We start from the raw sequence: 13318 nt of genomic DNA, 5'->3' as shown, positions 1-13318 counted from the left end.
AAAAAAACCCTCACACTAAATAGCCCGCCCTTCTCCTTCTTGTGCATGTCTCTATCCACCCTCCTGACTTCCTCTTACTCTCTATAGCTTTTCATTTTAATAATCCTATCTTCACTTCCTGTCAAATGGTTGCTTGTTCCACAAATTGACCTATGGTTGACTTTATTTAATCCTGATTAAAATATTCAAGCAAAACACTCTTAGATTAAAGGTGTATGTTGAGGCTGAGCCACACCACAACCAAGGACTAGGTTTTCCAGTAAATAACACAATCTTGAGGTTCACAGTGTGATCAAATATCGTGCAACACTCCTTTCTAGCATTTCTTTGGAAACTGGCCTAATCCTGCTTCTTCTCACACCATGGTGGTCCATATTCTAAAAGATCCTCTAAAACATCCTCCCCACAACCCATGCAGCTGCTCACATACTACCCTGATATTTTTCTTCAGATGTGAATAAAATGATCCTAGCTCTTCCTTCTGAATTTTTTTTTAAGGTGGAAGAGAAAATTTATTATAGATTTGTGTGAGAACACAGAGTCAGAGACATCTGGAAGAGTTCATAGTGGATATGACCAGACTCAGCTGGGCCATTTGGGGAGAAGAGAAGAGGTAGGGAGAGGTGGACCATGTGCAGCAGCCAGGAGGCCAAAGGCACAGATGTCTTTTCTGAGACTGATAGTCCAAACAAGGACCAAACATGAAGACAACCTAGAACCCCTGCACAGATGTAGCCCATGGCAGCTCTGTGTCCAAGAGGGATCCCTAGTAATGGGATCAGGGACTGTCTCTAGCATGAACTCATGGGCTGGTTTTTTGATCACCTCCCCATGAGGGTGTAGCAGCCTTACCAGGTCACAGAGGAAGACAATACAGACAGTCCTGATGAGAACTGATAAGCTAGGGTCAGATGGAAGGGAAGGAGGACCTCCCCTATCAGTGGACTGGGGGAGGGGCATAGGAGAAGAGGGAAAGTGTTATTGGGAAGGGATAAGGAAGGGGGCTACAGCTGGGATACAAAGTGAATAAACTGTAATTAATAAAGATAAATAAATTTAAGACCAACAAGGAAATCATAAAATTTGAGGACAAATGGATGGAAGTAGAAAAGATCATCCCGAGTGAGGTAACCCAGTGACAGAAAGACACACATGGTATATACTCATTTATAAATTGATATTAGCCCTATAATATAGTATAAACATACTAAAATCTATAGTCCTAAAGAAGCTAAACAACCAGGAGGACCCTAGGGGAGAAACTTAATCCTCATTCAGAAGGGCAAACAGGATAGACATTAAAAGTAGAAGACAGGGAGCAGGACAAGAGCCTTCCACAGGGGGCCTCTTGAAAGACTCTACCCAGCAGGTTAACAAAGCAGATGTTGAGACTCATAGCCAAACTTAGGGCATAGTGCAGGAAATTTTATGGAATAAGGGGGAGATAGAAAGACCTGGAGGGAACAGGAGCTCCACAAGGAGAGCAAAAAAGCCAAAAAACCTGGGCTCAGGGGTTCCTGCAGAGACTGATGACTCAACCAAGGACCATGCATGGAGAGGACCTTGACCCCCTGCTCAGATGTAGGCCATGGACTGCTCAGTCTCCAGGTGGGTTTCCTAATAAGGGGAGACTTGTCCTTAATTACTTGTACAATTTTGCCAAAAATACTTCCTCCTCTAAGCAGCTGAAGCTTAAACAAGGAGCAAGGATAAGGTAAAGTATTGCATTCCATTTTTGTGTGTCTCACTTCCTCTCACCTATGACTACGATGGCAATGCTGACAGAAGACAAGTTTTCATAGTTTAATGAATATTGCCATGGAAGAATATGTCTAATCCAGCCATAAAGAGTAAAAATATAAGGGCTAGAGAAATGGCTCAGTGGTTAAAACACTGGTTCTCAGCACCCACATGGTGGCTTACAACCGTCTGTAGTTCTAATCTCAAGAAATCTCATTCCCTCTTTTAACCTCTAAAGGCACTAGGAACCCATGTGTCACACATGCATACAAATAGTAGGGAAAACAGTCATACACATTAAATAAATAAATCTAAAACAAAATCTAGACCAGTCAGAGTTATGTGGTTTCATGGTTTAAATAAGAATGTCCCCATAAGCTTAAATAATTAAAACTTGGTTCCCAATTGGTAGAACTATTTGGGAAGGATTGGGATGTATGGGCTTGTTGGAGAAAGTGTGTCACTAGGGGAGGGCTCTAAGGTTTCAAAAGGCTATTTCCTGTTCAATCTCTCTGCCTCCAACTTCCACTTTAGGATGTAAGCTCTCAGCAGTTCCTGCCACCATGTCATTACTTGTCCATTGTGGACTCTTATCACCTGAAACTTAAAGCTCCCAAATTAAACACTTTTTTTATGAGTTTTTAAATAAGTTTTCTAGTAGGGAATACCTACGTTGGTTATGGTGTTTTATCACATGTTGAGGACCCTAACTCCACCCCCCAAAAACAAACATACATATATACAAAAACAGTGAGGTTTAACAGTAACTGTCTTTAGGCTATTAGACTATAACTTTCAACTCAATGTGACTCCACTAATAGCTTGCATCATAAGTTAATGTTTAACCTCAATTGAAAGTCTTTGTTCTAAAGTTCACTGTTGACTGCAAGGCTACTGTGTTACACAAAAAATAAATGTTTTTAATAAATACATGTTAAAATTATTCAACTAGGTATGCTGGGATACATCTTTAATTCATAACACTTGGTAGGTGAAGGCAAAGGGATCTCTGTGAACTGAGGCTAGTCTGGTGTATATAAAGAGTTCCAGAACAGGCACTTTAACATAGTGAAACCCTGTCTCCAAATATACATATATAAACACAAAAACAGACAGGTCAAATGATTATCAGAAACCACATCCAGATCATCACAAATATTTAAATTATATATTTAATTACATACTTTTTCTTATGCACTGCAGGAAAGCACATTTTTAGTGTAGTGACTTAACACAAAGAATTTGCCAACTGACTATACAACCATTTATGACACTTAAAAGAAAGCAGGAGGGTCGGAGAAAAGAGCTCAGTGAGTAACTTGTTTGCTATGCAAAGATGAAGAACTAAGTTTTGATCCCTAGCAATCATGTGAATCTAAGCATAACTATATGTATAAGTGCAGAACTATAAGACAGGTGCTGGAGTTTAGGTAGACAGGTGGATGGAGCTTGCTGGCCAGCCAAGCTGGCTGACACAATGAATTCCAGGTTAAGTGACAGACCCTGTCTTAAACAAATAGGATGGACTACAATAGAAGAAGTAACCTGGCATGGAACTCTGGCTTACACACAGACAAACACACACACACACACACACACACACACATACACACACACACACACACACACACACACACACACAAAAATGGGTGAACACACTCAGACACATGCAGATTATCACATATAATCAAAAACAGTTGCAACAGTACCACAGTGGTATAGCATATTGATAGTAAGAAAGACTGTGTTCCCTATGAGGGTAGAAGATATATAGGTAGTCCTTGTACTTTATTTGTGCTTAATTTTGCTATGAACCTAAAGTTGCGTCAAAAAAAAAGTCTTTTTGAAAAATAAACACAATCCTTGAGGTAGGAGTTTAGTTAGACACTGCTAAATAATCCAGTGATTGCAAACGCTGAGAATGAATCCCTGTCACAGAAAAGAATCATTTTTTTTTAAAACTGGAGAAAAAGTGTGAAAGGACAGAGTGGAAATGGGCAATTTTAAAAAGCCTAAATAGACTTACATTTTTTTTTCCTTTTGGTAAATACAAAAGGACAGAGTGCAAAGAGGCAATTAAGAAAAAGTTTACAGAGACATTTATCTTCATACTCTCAAACAAATTACACATTACACAAACAAAGAGCAAAGATCTGACAAAGAAACTAAAAATAGTGATAACTGTATTGTGATGATAAGAACAGGAAGGAAAGGTGGTGTGGGAGATTAATCCTCTTCTATCAGAGAAGGAAGTCAATGGATAATATCCCAAATAGTTAAAGGAAGACATAATGGCATATAGGCATAATATTTGTAGACATGAAGGAAAACACTACAGAAAAAAAAGTGTTAAACGATTTCAGGAAGAACACTACTAGCTAACATTTACATACTGGAAGGGATTGGGAATGAGTTATTGCCTAAGTCCTTCTGTGCTGTTTTATTATGTTCACAAAATAATAAAATAAGTATATTTTAAAGGGAAAAGCAAGGAAGTATTAACAAAGCTAGCAAAGGTATACATTTCGTTTTTTATTTTTTTTCTTACATAATGTGCTTTCTGTGCTGTAATAAACACCATTACCCAAAGCAATTCAGGGAGTAGAAGGTTTATTTCATCTTACACTTTAGTCTATAACTGAGGAAAGCCAAAGCAGGAAGCTGGAGGCAAGAACTGAAACAGACCGTGAAGGAGTGCTGCTTGCTGGCTTGCTTCTCTGGCTTACTCTGCTAGCTTTTGTGGGATGGTATTCACCACCTATATTGGACTGGTCCCTCCTGTATCAATTAGCAAACAAGAAAATGACCCATAAACATACTCCCAGACCAATCCAATGAAAGTAATTCTTTAATTGTGGTTATCTTTTCCCAAATTTGTCAATTTGACAAGTAAACTTAGCCACCATGAATTGTATATAAAATCCACAAAAGAAAACAATAACAAAGTAAATTAAAACATCAGAGAAATTGTGTTAGAGATGCAGTTGGTAAGCTTGAGGAAGGCAAAGGAAAGATAATTAAGAAAAGTTTGTACTGGTTGTGCAGAAGATGACAGACATGAAACACAAAGGAGACTAAAAAAGAGTGAAGTGAGATAGCCAAAGACATAGAGATTAGAACCCAAATCAGCCTTTTTGTAAATATCCAGGATGTTTAGCAGAGTTCAATACCCAAATAATTCAGTATCTAGCCAGACAATCACTTTAGATTGTTAAAGATATTGTAATCCATTTAAGTCCTAAGCTTTCCATTTTGTCTTACTTTTATCACTTGTCTGTTTTCTATAAAAAGCCAACCTCGATTAGATGCACGAACAGAAAATGCTAGCAAATACGGTAGCATTTGGGTAGAGTATACCACCTAAAAACTATCTGGATAAATTTAGATGTTTTAATTTTTATTTTATGTTTTATGCGTGTAGATATTTTTATGCAATATGTCTATGTACCACAAGAAGGTATTGGATACCCTGGAACTGGAGTTAAAGTTATGAGTTACTATGTAGGTACTAGGAAATAAACATGGGTCCTCTGGTGAATAGCCAGTGCTATTAACTGCTGAGCCATCTCTCCAAACCATCATTATGATTTTTTTAAGAAGGGGGAGGGGCAGGTTGTTTGTGAGTTTTGTTTTGTTTTGATATTTTAAGAACAAGACCTGATCTTGTAAACTAAACTGGTCTAGAACTGCTGACTTGGCTTCCCTAACACTGAGAATATAAGTGTGTGTCAGCATGGCTAGTTTCAAAAAAGAGCAAGTTATTTATTTAAGCAGAAAAGAAGAAAATGAGATTCATTCTCTTCTTCATATGCTGTCTGCAATACTTCATCCATGGGGTTTAATATGCAGCTAACATAGTAATGCACAGGCATTCAAGCTCTTTGCCTTACCAATATAACCAAACACACAATTCTAAAACTATTATTCTATCCATTAGTTAGTTCTCATCTCATTCTATGAGAGTAGGTTTAAAGTGGGAGGATAGTCCATGTGATATCCAAAGATTCACTAGCATTAGGTCTCGTCATCCAAGCTAACCATGTAAATTAAGAAAAGAAAAATTGATTTTTTTCATTGACCTTCAAAAGAAATCTAAGATCTAGACACCAGAGAAACTTACAAATAGAAAAATAAAGCAGCAAACACAAGAACACTCTGAAATGGCTAATCCTTATGCACACAAGTTCTAATTATTTGATAACACGTAATCATTCAAAAGACATAAAGGGTCAGTGAGTAAAAACTGTAATTCCTGCACAGAACATGTGTAGGGAATCTTGGCTGCCACAGATCTAAAATCCAAGCACTTGGGCATCTGAAATGAGCAAGCAGAATTCTAGGCCAACCTAAGCTATAGAGACAGACTTTGCCTCTCATTTAAAAAGAAAAAAAAAAGAAAGAAAGAAAGAAAGAAAGAAAGAAAGAAAGAAAGAAGGAAGGAAGGAAGGAAGGAAGGAAGGAAGGAAGGAAGGAAGGAAGGAAGGAAAGAAAGAAAGAAAGAAAGAAAGAAAGAAAGAAAGAAAGAAAGAAAGAAAGAAGACAGTTATGATACAGGAATAGTTCTAGATTGATTCCCCCCTCCCAAGACTTCACTTATGAATGTACTTAGTAATTTCCCCCTCAAAAAAAAAAAAATCCACTAAAAGACAAAGAATAAAAACAAAGGAAGAATATCAAAGTTCAGACACAGAATCCTTCCCACTTACAAAGAGGAGCCATAAATGTTCCAAAGAGTAGCCTTGGATAAGTACTTTAAAAATATTTAATTACAAGGAATCTATCATTTATCTATTAAAATATTCCCTACTTTAAAATTTCCACAAGATAAAATTTCCATATTCAATAATGCCCTCATGTGCCATAGAAAGAATGATGTAACAAAGTAACAATTTATGACTAATATTTTATAAAGAATTAAAATATGACCACTATGATCATTCAATAAAGTTTCATTCAAAGGTAGGTCAATCCTTAGTATGTCTAGAAATGACCAGAAAAAAGTGCTCATTATAATTTAATTTCTCTGCATGGAAAATGATGTTTTACTATATACAGTTTATATAGACACAATAAGGTATCATAGCCGATTAATTTTTAAAAGGCAGTTAAAATGAAAAATTACTAAAAGTAAAATCTTTTAACATTTTATTAAAGTTGACAACACTGAAGTACACACTCATTTATCATTTTTTTTCTGGGCACATCAGCTAGAGTTCAAAGCCTTCTTTCAAAGACCACATCCTACCATCTGCTATTTATTAGGGAACCTGCAGACACCTGTAAAGCCCTATGCCTCCTTTTAAAGTTTTTTTCTTCTCCCCCTAGGTTTTCAGGTACTTCCCTCATGCTTATTTCCATAGTAATCTTTGTAGCTGCCATATCAATTCATGCGAAAAACTTCTAAATTTTTATATATTTCTTGTTACCCACACATCTCATCAATTTACATGTTTAACTAAGTCATGTAAATACAATAGGAATTACACTAGGTATACACACCTATTGAAGTAGATACAATGTACAGCTTACTCTGACAAACATACAGCTCAACACACTGGTACAGAGAGCAATTTGTACAACATTGTAGACCAGTAATTTTAAAGATATTCACCATTTGCCTCAGTGACCACTATGCAAGCTTATAGACTGCATGTAAATATTGCACTTGTAGGTAAGAACTATGAAACAACTTTTATTAACTGATGCATACACTAAACCGTGAAGGAACATTTCTTTTACTCCAAAGGCCATATAGGTAGTATTAGACTTATGTAAGTCCCATACATGTGTTCCTTGCCATTTGTCTCCTCTCAACTACAAAAACTTTTGTTCTGTCTTTAAAAGAGCAGTCAGAAAAACAGAGAAACTCTGAATGAGATGGGCATGAATCAAAGGAAAGAATTGAAAAGTACAAACAAGGGCTGGGGATGCAACTTAGTGACAGAACACCTGTTTAGCAAGTTTGAGGCCAAGTTCTGGCCCCAGCTACAATGAGGGTTAAAAATGAAATACAATTGTGCTTAGGATGTAGACTAGTTCATAGAGTTCTCACCTAGCTTATATGATGCCATAAGTGTAATACAGAGCATCACCTAAAATTAGGCACAGTGCTGCACACCTGTAAGCCCAGAACTTGAAAAGTTCATTTCTATATACAAGGTCAGCCTAGGTTACTTGAGACCCAGCCTTGAGAAGAAGGAAGGGTAGAGAAAGGAAAAGAAAAGAAGGAAGGGGAAAAATAAGAGTCAGGAAAGAAAAAGAAAAAAATAAAGAACAATTTAAAAAAAATATGTTCAGAGGAAATCCTTAAATCAGAATACTTTAGGGTAAGAGTCATTGCTTCCCCCAAACATTGTTTCACCACCTGCCTTTATTTCCGTCTTTGTGTCCCCTGATGCCCATTTTCCCAAGCAGCAATCTGCATCTGCGAAGGTGATTCAAAATAACTTAGTTCTTTTTCACAATTAAAAGGTTAAGCTAATAGGCAAAGAATGCAGAATTTGGAAAAAAAAAAAAAAAAAGAAAGAAACAGTAAGTAATTGGGGAAAGTGAAGAGGTAGCAAGCTGTTAACATGGGAATCACAACAAGAGAAGCAGCTTCTGACTAGGGAGCACCATGTTAAGGAAAAGGGGTATGAAGAAAGAGTGAGAGGGCACAAAAATAAATGTAGTAATTTCAAAATATAGCTTAGACTCAGCTCAGAACCTAACAGAGAGGAAGAGAATTTCTTCTTTGTTCCACTACCATATGGCACATGTCTGCTCCCACAGCTCAGGCTGATTCTATTAATAAGCAGCTCGTCTGCAATGCAGATTAAGTAGGATTCGAAAAGGGAGCACTACCCTGGGAAAGTAGCCTCCATGCAAACCACGTTTTCAAAGAAACATTTTCTCACAGATAAAAAAACAAAACAAAAACACTCTGGCAAAAACTCCTTACAATACTGTATGCTCCCAGGGTTCGCAGATAAAAGAATACACACAGAGCAGAATTTGAAATGCAGAAAAATATAAAGAAAGAGAAAATAAAGTTCAGATTTGCAAGAAAGAAGCTGTTGTTATTAAATCACTATGTCATTATGATGTCCTACTACAATGTGTCAATCTTTGCTAAACCCCTTTGGAGACAAATCTAACATCCTCTAGGGATTTGAAAACACCTCTACACAGGGATTCTGTATGTATCTCTGCCCTAGTTACATTAAGGTTGAGGACACACTGTTTTCTGTCTATTCTTGACAGCTACAATAGAGTAGATAATTTTTTCTGCCTGCCTGCATTATGAAAGGACAGTACAGGCTTTTGAGAATGCTTTTTCAATTTATACACATCCCCAGGAAATTCTCATATACTCCATCCAGGAATCAACTTCTCCAACACAGAAGAGTGTCTCCCCTCCATAACAAACTACATCTCAGTACCTACCAGTGATGCTTCACAGTCACCTAATAGTCCTGTGTCTTAGAGCAAACTCACCATCCTGTCTTCCACCATGCCTGTTTGTGGGTAACAGAGGAAGCCCTGCATGAGTACAGTGCTGACCAAGTGTGTGTTGTTAACACAGGCATGGGCATGGCAAGGAGCCCATAGTCTCAGACCCATGGGAATGGCAAAACCTCTCCCAGCCCTCTATGTGGCCCAGAGGGACAGCAAAGCCTTCCTCTGGTCCGTGTGTAGATGCTGACTGTGTGAGCAGAATGTGTCTATCATAGCTTTCTGTCCATCAGGTATTTATGGTCTTAAAGCTGGTCCCCTACAGACAGCTCTTAGTGAGATTAGCGAAACTTGTCTCCTTGATTTACTTGTGTACCATGAACCCCACTTCCTTGCTTAACTGTAATTTCCCTACCTCTTTGTTCAGCTGTATGCAATAACCTCTCCTCTCTCTTCAACTACATGTAATAAACATGCAGAGCTTCCAATATGTTGGGGTTTCTCCATCACAGAGGCCAAACCAGCTGATCTAGACATTCCTGTATGTCTGTGTATTCGTCTTCACTGCAGTCCTAGTCAGATTTGTCCCAGGAGCTGTGCTAAATAGAGCACCTGTTCTTCAATCTCTCATCTAGTTCCCACCTCTAGGCAATCACTAAGACTGTTAGTTTCCAAATCCTCCTTTCTTTTCACCTTCAGTACCCAGCATCAGAGGCTCATTTCTTTACTATTCTAACTTCTCTTATCTTAACCTGTATCACCTCTTACCAGTCATTTCTCCTCACTTTTCTAAGTATCTAGATCCAGAAGATGAAGAATCAAATGCATAAAGATTCTGAGTAGGTGTGATGTGAGCCAGTTATAGAAAATTAAGTATCAGGTAAGTGACTTCAGCTGACATGGAGAATGTGGTGGGAGGCGACCATGCTGTGTTAAACCCTAGAGCACATGGCCCACTCTCAGACTGCATTCAGATACAGTGGATTATGGCAACCCATGAGGAACCATGGAGCCATTACTGTAAACATACTCTTATGACTCAAGAGGACCTAGAAATTTGGTTAGTGTATGAACTCCCAATTCTTATGGGCTGCAAAACTTAAAGGTCGACATTGGAAGTCAAATAAAATAAATCAATGGACTAGACATGACTTTCAGGCCCGCCATTTTGCAAACTGTGTGTGTGACATTAGTGGATATCCCACTATAAAGTAGTACAGAATCACATAGGGAGCTAATTAATGCAGATTCTCGGGTGTTCTGATTCACTAGGTCCATTGTTGAATCTGCATTTTTTTTAACTAGTTTTCCTGGTAGCTCTGAAGCCAGATGGTTCAAATATCACTGCTAACAATTCTGTATGTAGAGGAAGCTAGATTAAATGGAGTGAGGACAGTAGGGGAAACAGAAACTATATTTCTAATGCTTTTAAAATCCATTCATTATTCTCATCCATCATGTGCCTAAGGAAGTACAAATTAGTATTAAACTTGTTTCAGTTCTGAACAGCACTGATCATTCATAAACACATAATCAGGAAATATATGAACCCAGTTAAGATTATTTAAAAATGGCTTTGTCATTGTGCTGGACATTTGATAAATACAGTGCAGTGATAATTATCATTAAAATTTAAGGTAGTGTTCTAAAAATCAACTGTGTTTTGTTTATTAACTTATTTTATCCTGCTATTATAGACTTTCTTAAAATGAAACAGACCCATGCCTTAAACTTTTATTTAATTCAATATGTAAAAGTTCTGTAATAAAATATATGTAAAAGTTCTATACTTTTATTTAATTCGATATATGTAAAAGTTCTATACATACTAAAACCCATGGTTTCCTGAAGGCATAAGTGTTTTGTTTTACATTCTAAATGAGTATTTTCCCCTTGGTAAGTGTTGAATTGTGTGTCTCACTCACACACACACACACACACACACACACACACACACAAACAGGAAGAAGTTCTTAGTGACTCAGTTCCTAGCCCATTTTGTTTAAAAATATTAATCTTTCCTGTGTCTAAATCCCAGCCATTCAAAAGGCCCTTACCAAATACTGACTCACACTTCTATTCTCTGTACAATATTGTCAATTCCTTCATACCAAATACCTACCTGCATCTCGTTCCTAACTTTAAATACTAAAGATAGTATTTAGAAACTGTACAGCTCGTACATATACATATACAGAATCATATCTATGGGAAGAAGTGTTCCATCCTAGTAAGCCAAGCGGGAGGAGAAGCTATTAGTACAGAAAAAAAAAAAAAAAACTCCTGCCTGTCAGTCCTAATTCTGTGGTAATAAGTCTAGCCTGTGAGACATTCTTGGGAAGAGCATCATTCATGGTACCACATATGGGTGTCACTGAAAAAGAAACCAAACAGAAACTACTCTGACTCACAATTGGGCTTCCAATTCCCAATGCAAGATCAGTAAGAAGAGGGAGAAAAACAAGCCAGACAGTATTTTTGGCTCAACACACTAGGGGAGCCCTTCCACAAGGGCCTTTCACATGCCTATGTGTTTTATATATTCATAACTCAGGAAGTTTCTGTTCTCTTCATTTATAGTAATACTGTTTATGCCTGGAAAGATCAAAAAAGATGTTGCAAGAATCACAAATATCACATGATTAAGTTGTAAAGCACAAGATGACTCCAGTATCAAAGACCTATGCATCTTTAGAATAATTTATAATGCAAATAACTTAAAATATTTCTCAACATATGTGATATCCTGTTCAAAAAGCTACAAAAGAACTACACATAAAATAATCATTCATTTTCAGTAAAACACATGATGAATAACATCTCCAAACTCAAATACAAAAGACCACAAACATTCAGCACTGGCCTATACATCTTTGTTTTCAGCTGAAACATGGAGCAACCATTTGTATTGTTTTAAAAGAATTACCTTTAAGGAAACAAGAGATAAATCCTAAAACCCTACATCTATACACATAAAGCATACTTACAAGGTTAACTTTTACGTTAAAAACAATTTAAGTAATAACTACCACAACTATAATAAGTGTGACTCATATGTTACAAGCAGGTTTTATAAGAACTAGACATAAACACATATTAACACACTATTTGATAAGCCAGCTTTATATAATCCTGAACCAATTTTTATTCACCTAGCTCTTATCTCAAGTTCATGAGAATCCAGTGGCTAACTACCCTATCTTAAAAGCTGTATTTATAAAACTAAACTGACAATGCTTTTTAATAAAAAAAAAAAAAAAAACTAACCAGTTGAAGTAAACTGCCTTAAATGGGGTATTTTAATTCAGGACAATGCTAAGATTACTTTGCCATAAATATTTTTAAGTTACCTTATTTTGTGTTAGATGCTCCACACATGAAAATAGTAGTACTTTAGTGAGGTTATCTTTACCCAGTTACATATGTCACAAATTTTGCAGCTTCTCTTGGAATACTTCAAAGATTCTAAGGTTGTAATCCAGCCAAGACATTACATATTTGGTTTGACAGCATGAGTCCTGTAATCTAAGTTACATGACCTTTAAGCCAGTATCTGTTTGTGGGGAAAAATAACAAGAGCTTTACTTAGAACAACATAAACTTGAGAGGAACAGATCTGCAGAAGAGTAGGGTGGGAGAAAGGGCCAATTAACTTGCTACAAAACTAAGTCATCAGAATGCATGCTATTTACAGTATGTATTTAATTTCACAGGTTCAAATCTGTCAAAGTAAAGTATTCCAAAGGGTATCAAAATTAATGGATGTTCTATATTTACATTGCAAACAAGGTAATTACCACATAGTTTTAACAAGAGTTCAGACCTCATGATATTTCCAATTACAAAACTCTAGAGTAAGGTCTGATTATGAGCTGCAATCAGCTCCAATCACACTGTAAGCTCTGCTCCCTGTACTCCCCTCCTCACTCTACCCAGGATATGGGAAGAAATGGAAACTGAGTAAGCATCTGATGCTCACTGTCATTGAGCCACAGTCTCTCCATCTTGATATCAGGTACTATCATACACACATCCAGGCTTCCCTGAACCCCCTCATATTTCAAACATGCCCTTGTTCTTAAATTCCTTGCAATTTTGACATGTTGTATGGTGAAAGTTTTTCCTGAAGATTCACAGAATGAAA

The 13318-nt window shown here is 37.0% G+C and overlaps 1 protein-coding gene across 5 annotated transcripts in view; it reads right to left on the bottom strand.

Moving 5' to 3' along the window:
- The window catches only part of Diaph2 (diaphanous related formin 2), a 970999-nt gene that overhangs the window by 936496 nt on the left and 21185 nt on the right, over positions 1-13318 (bottom strand). The window lies entirely within an intron of this gene.

Source organism: Psammomys obesus, unplaced genomic scaffold (genome assembly GCF_907164565.1).
Source record: "Psammomys obesus unplaced genomic scaffold, mPsaObe1.curated_primary_1811, whole genome shotgun sequence".
NCBI classification, from domain to species: domain Eukaryota; kingdom Metazoa; phylum Chordata; class Mammalia; order Rodentia; family Muridae; genus Psammomys; species Psammomys obesus.
This window is presented reverse-complemented; position numbering and strand designations above follow the sequence as displayed.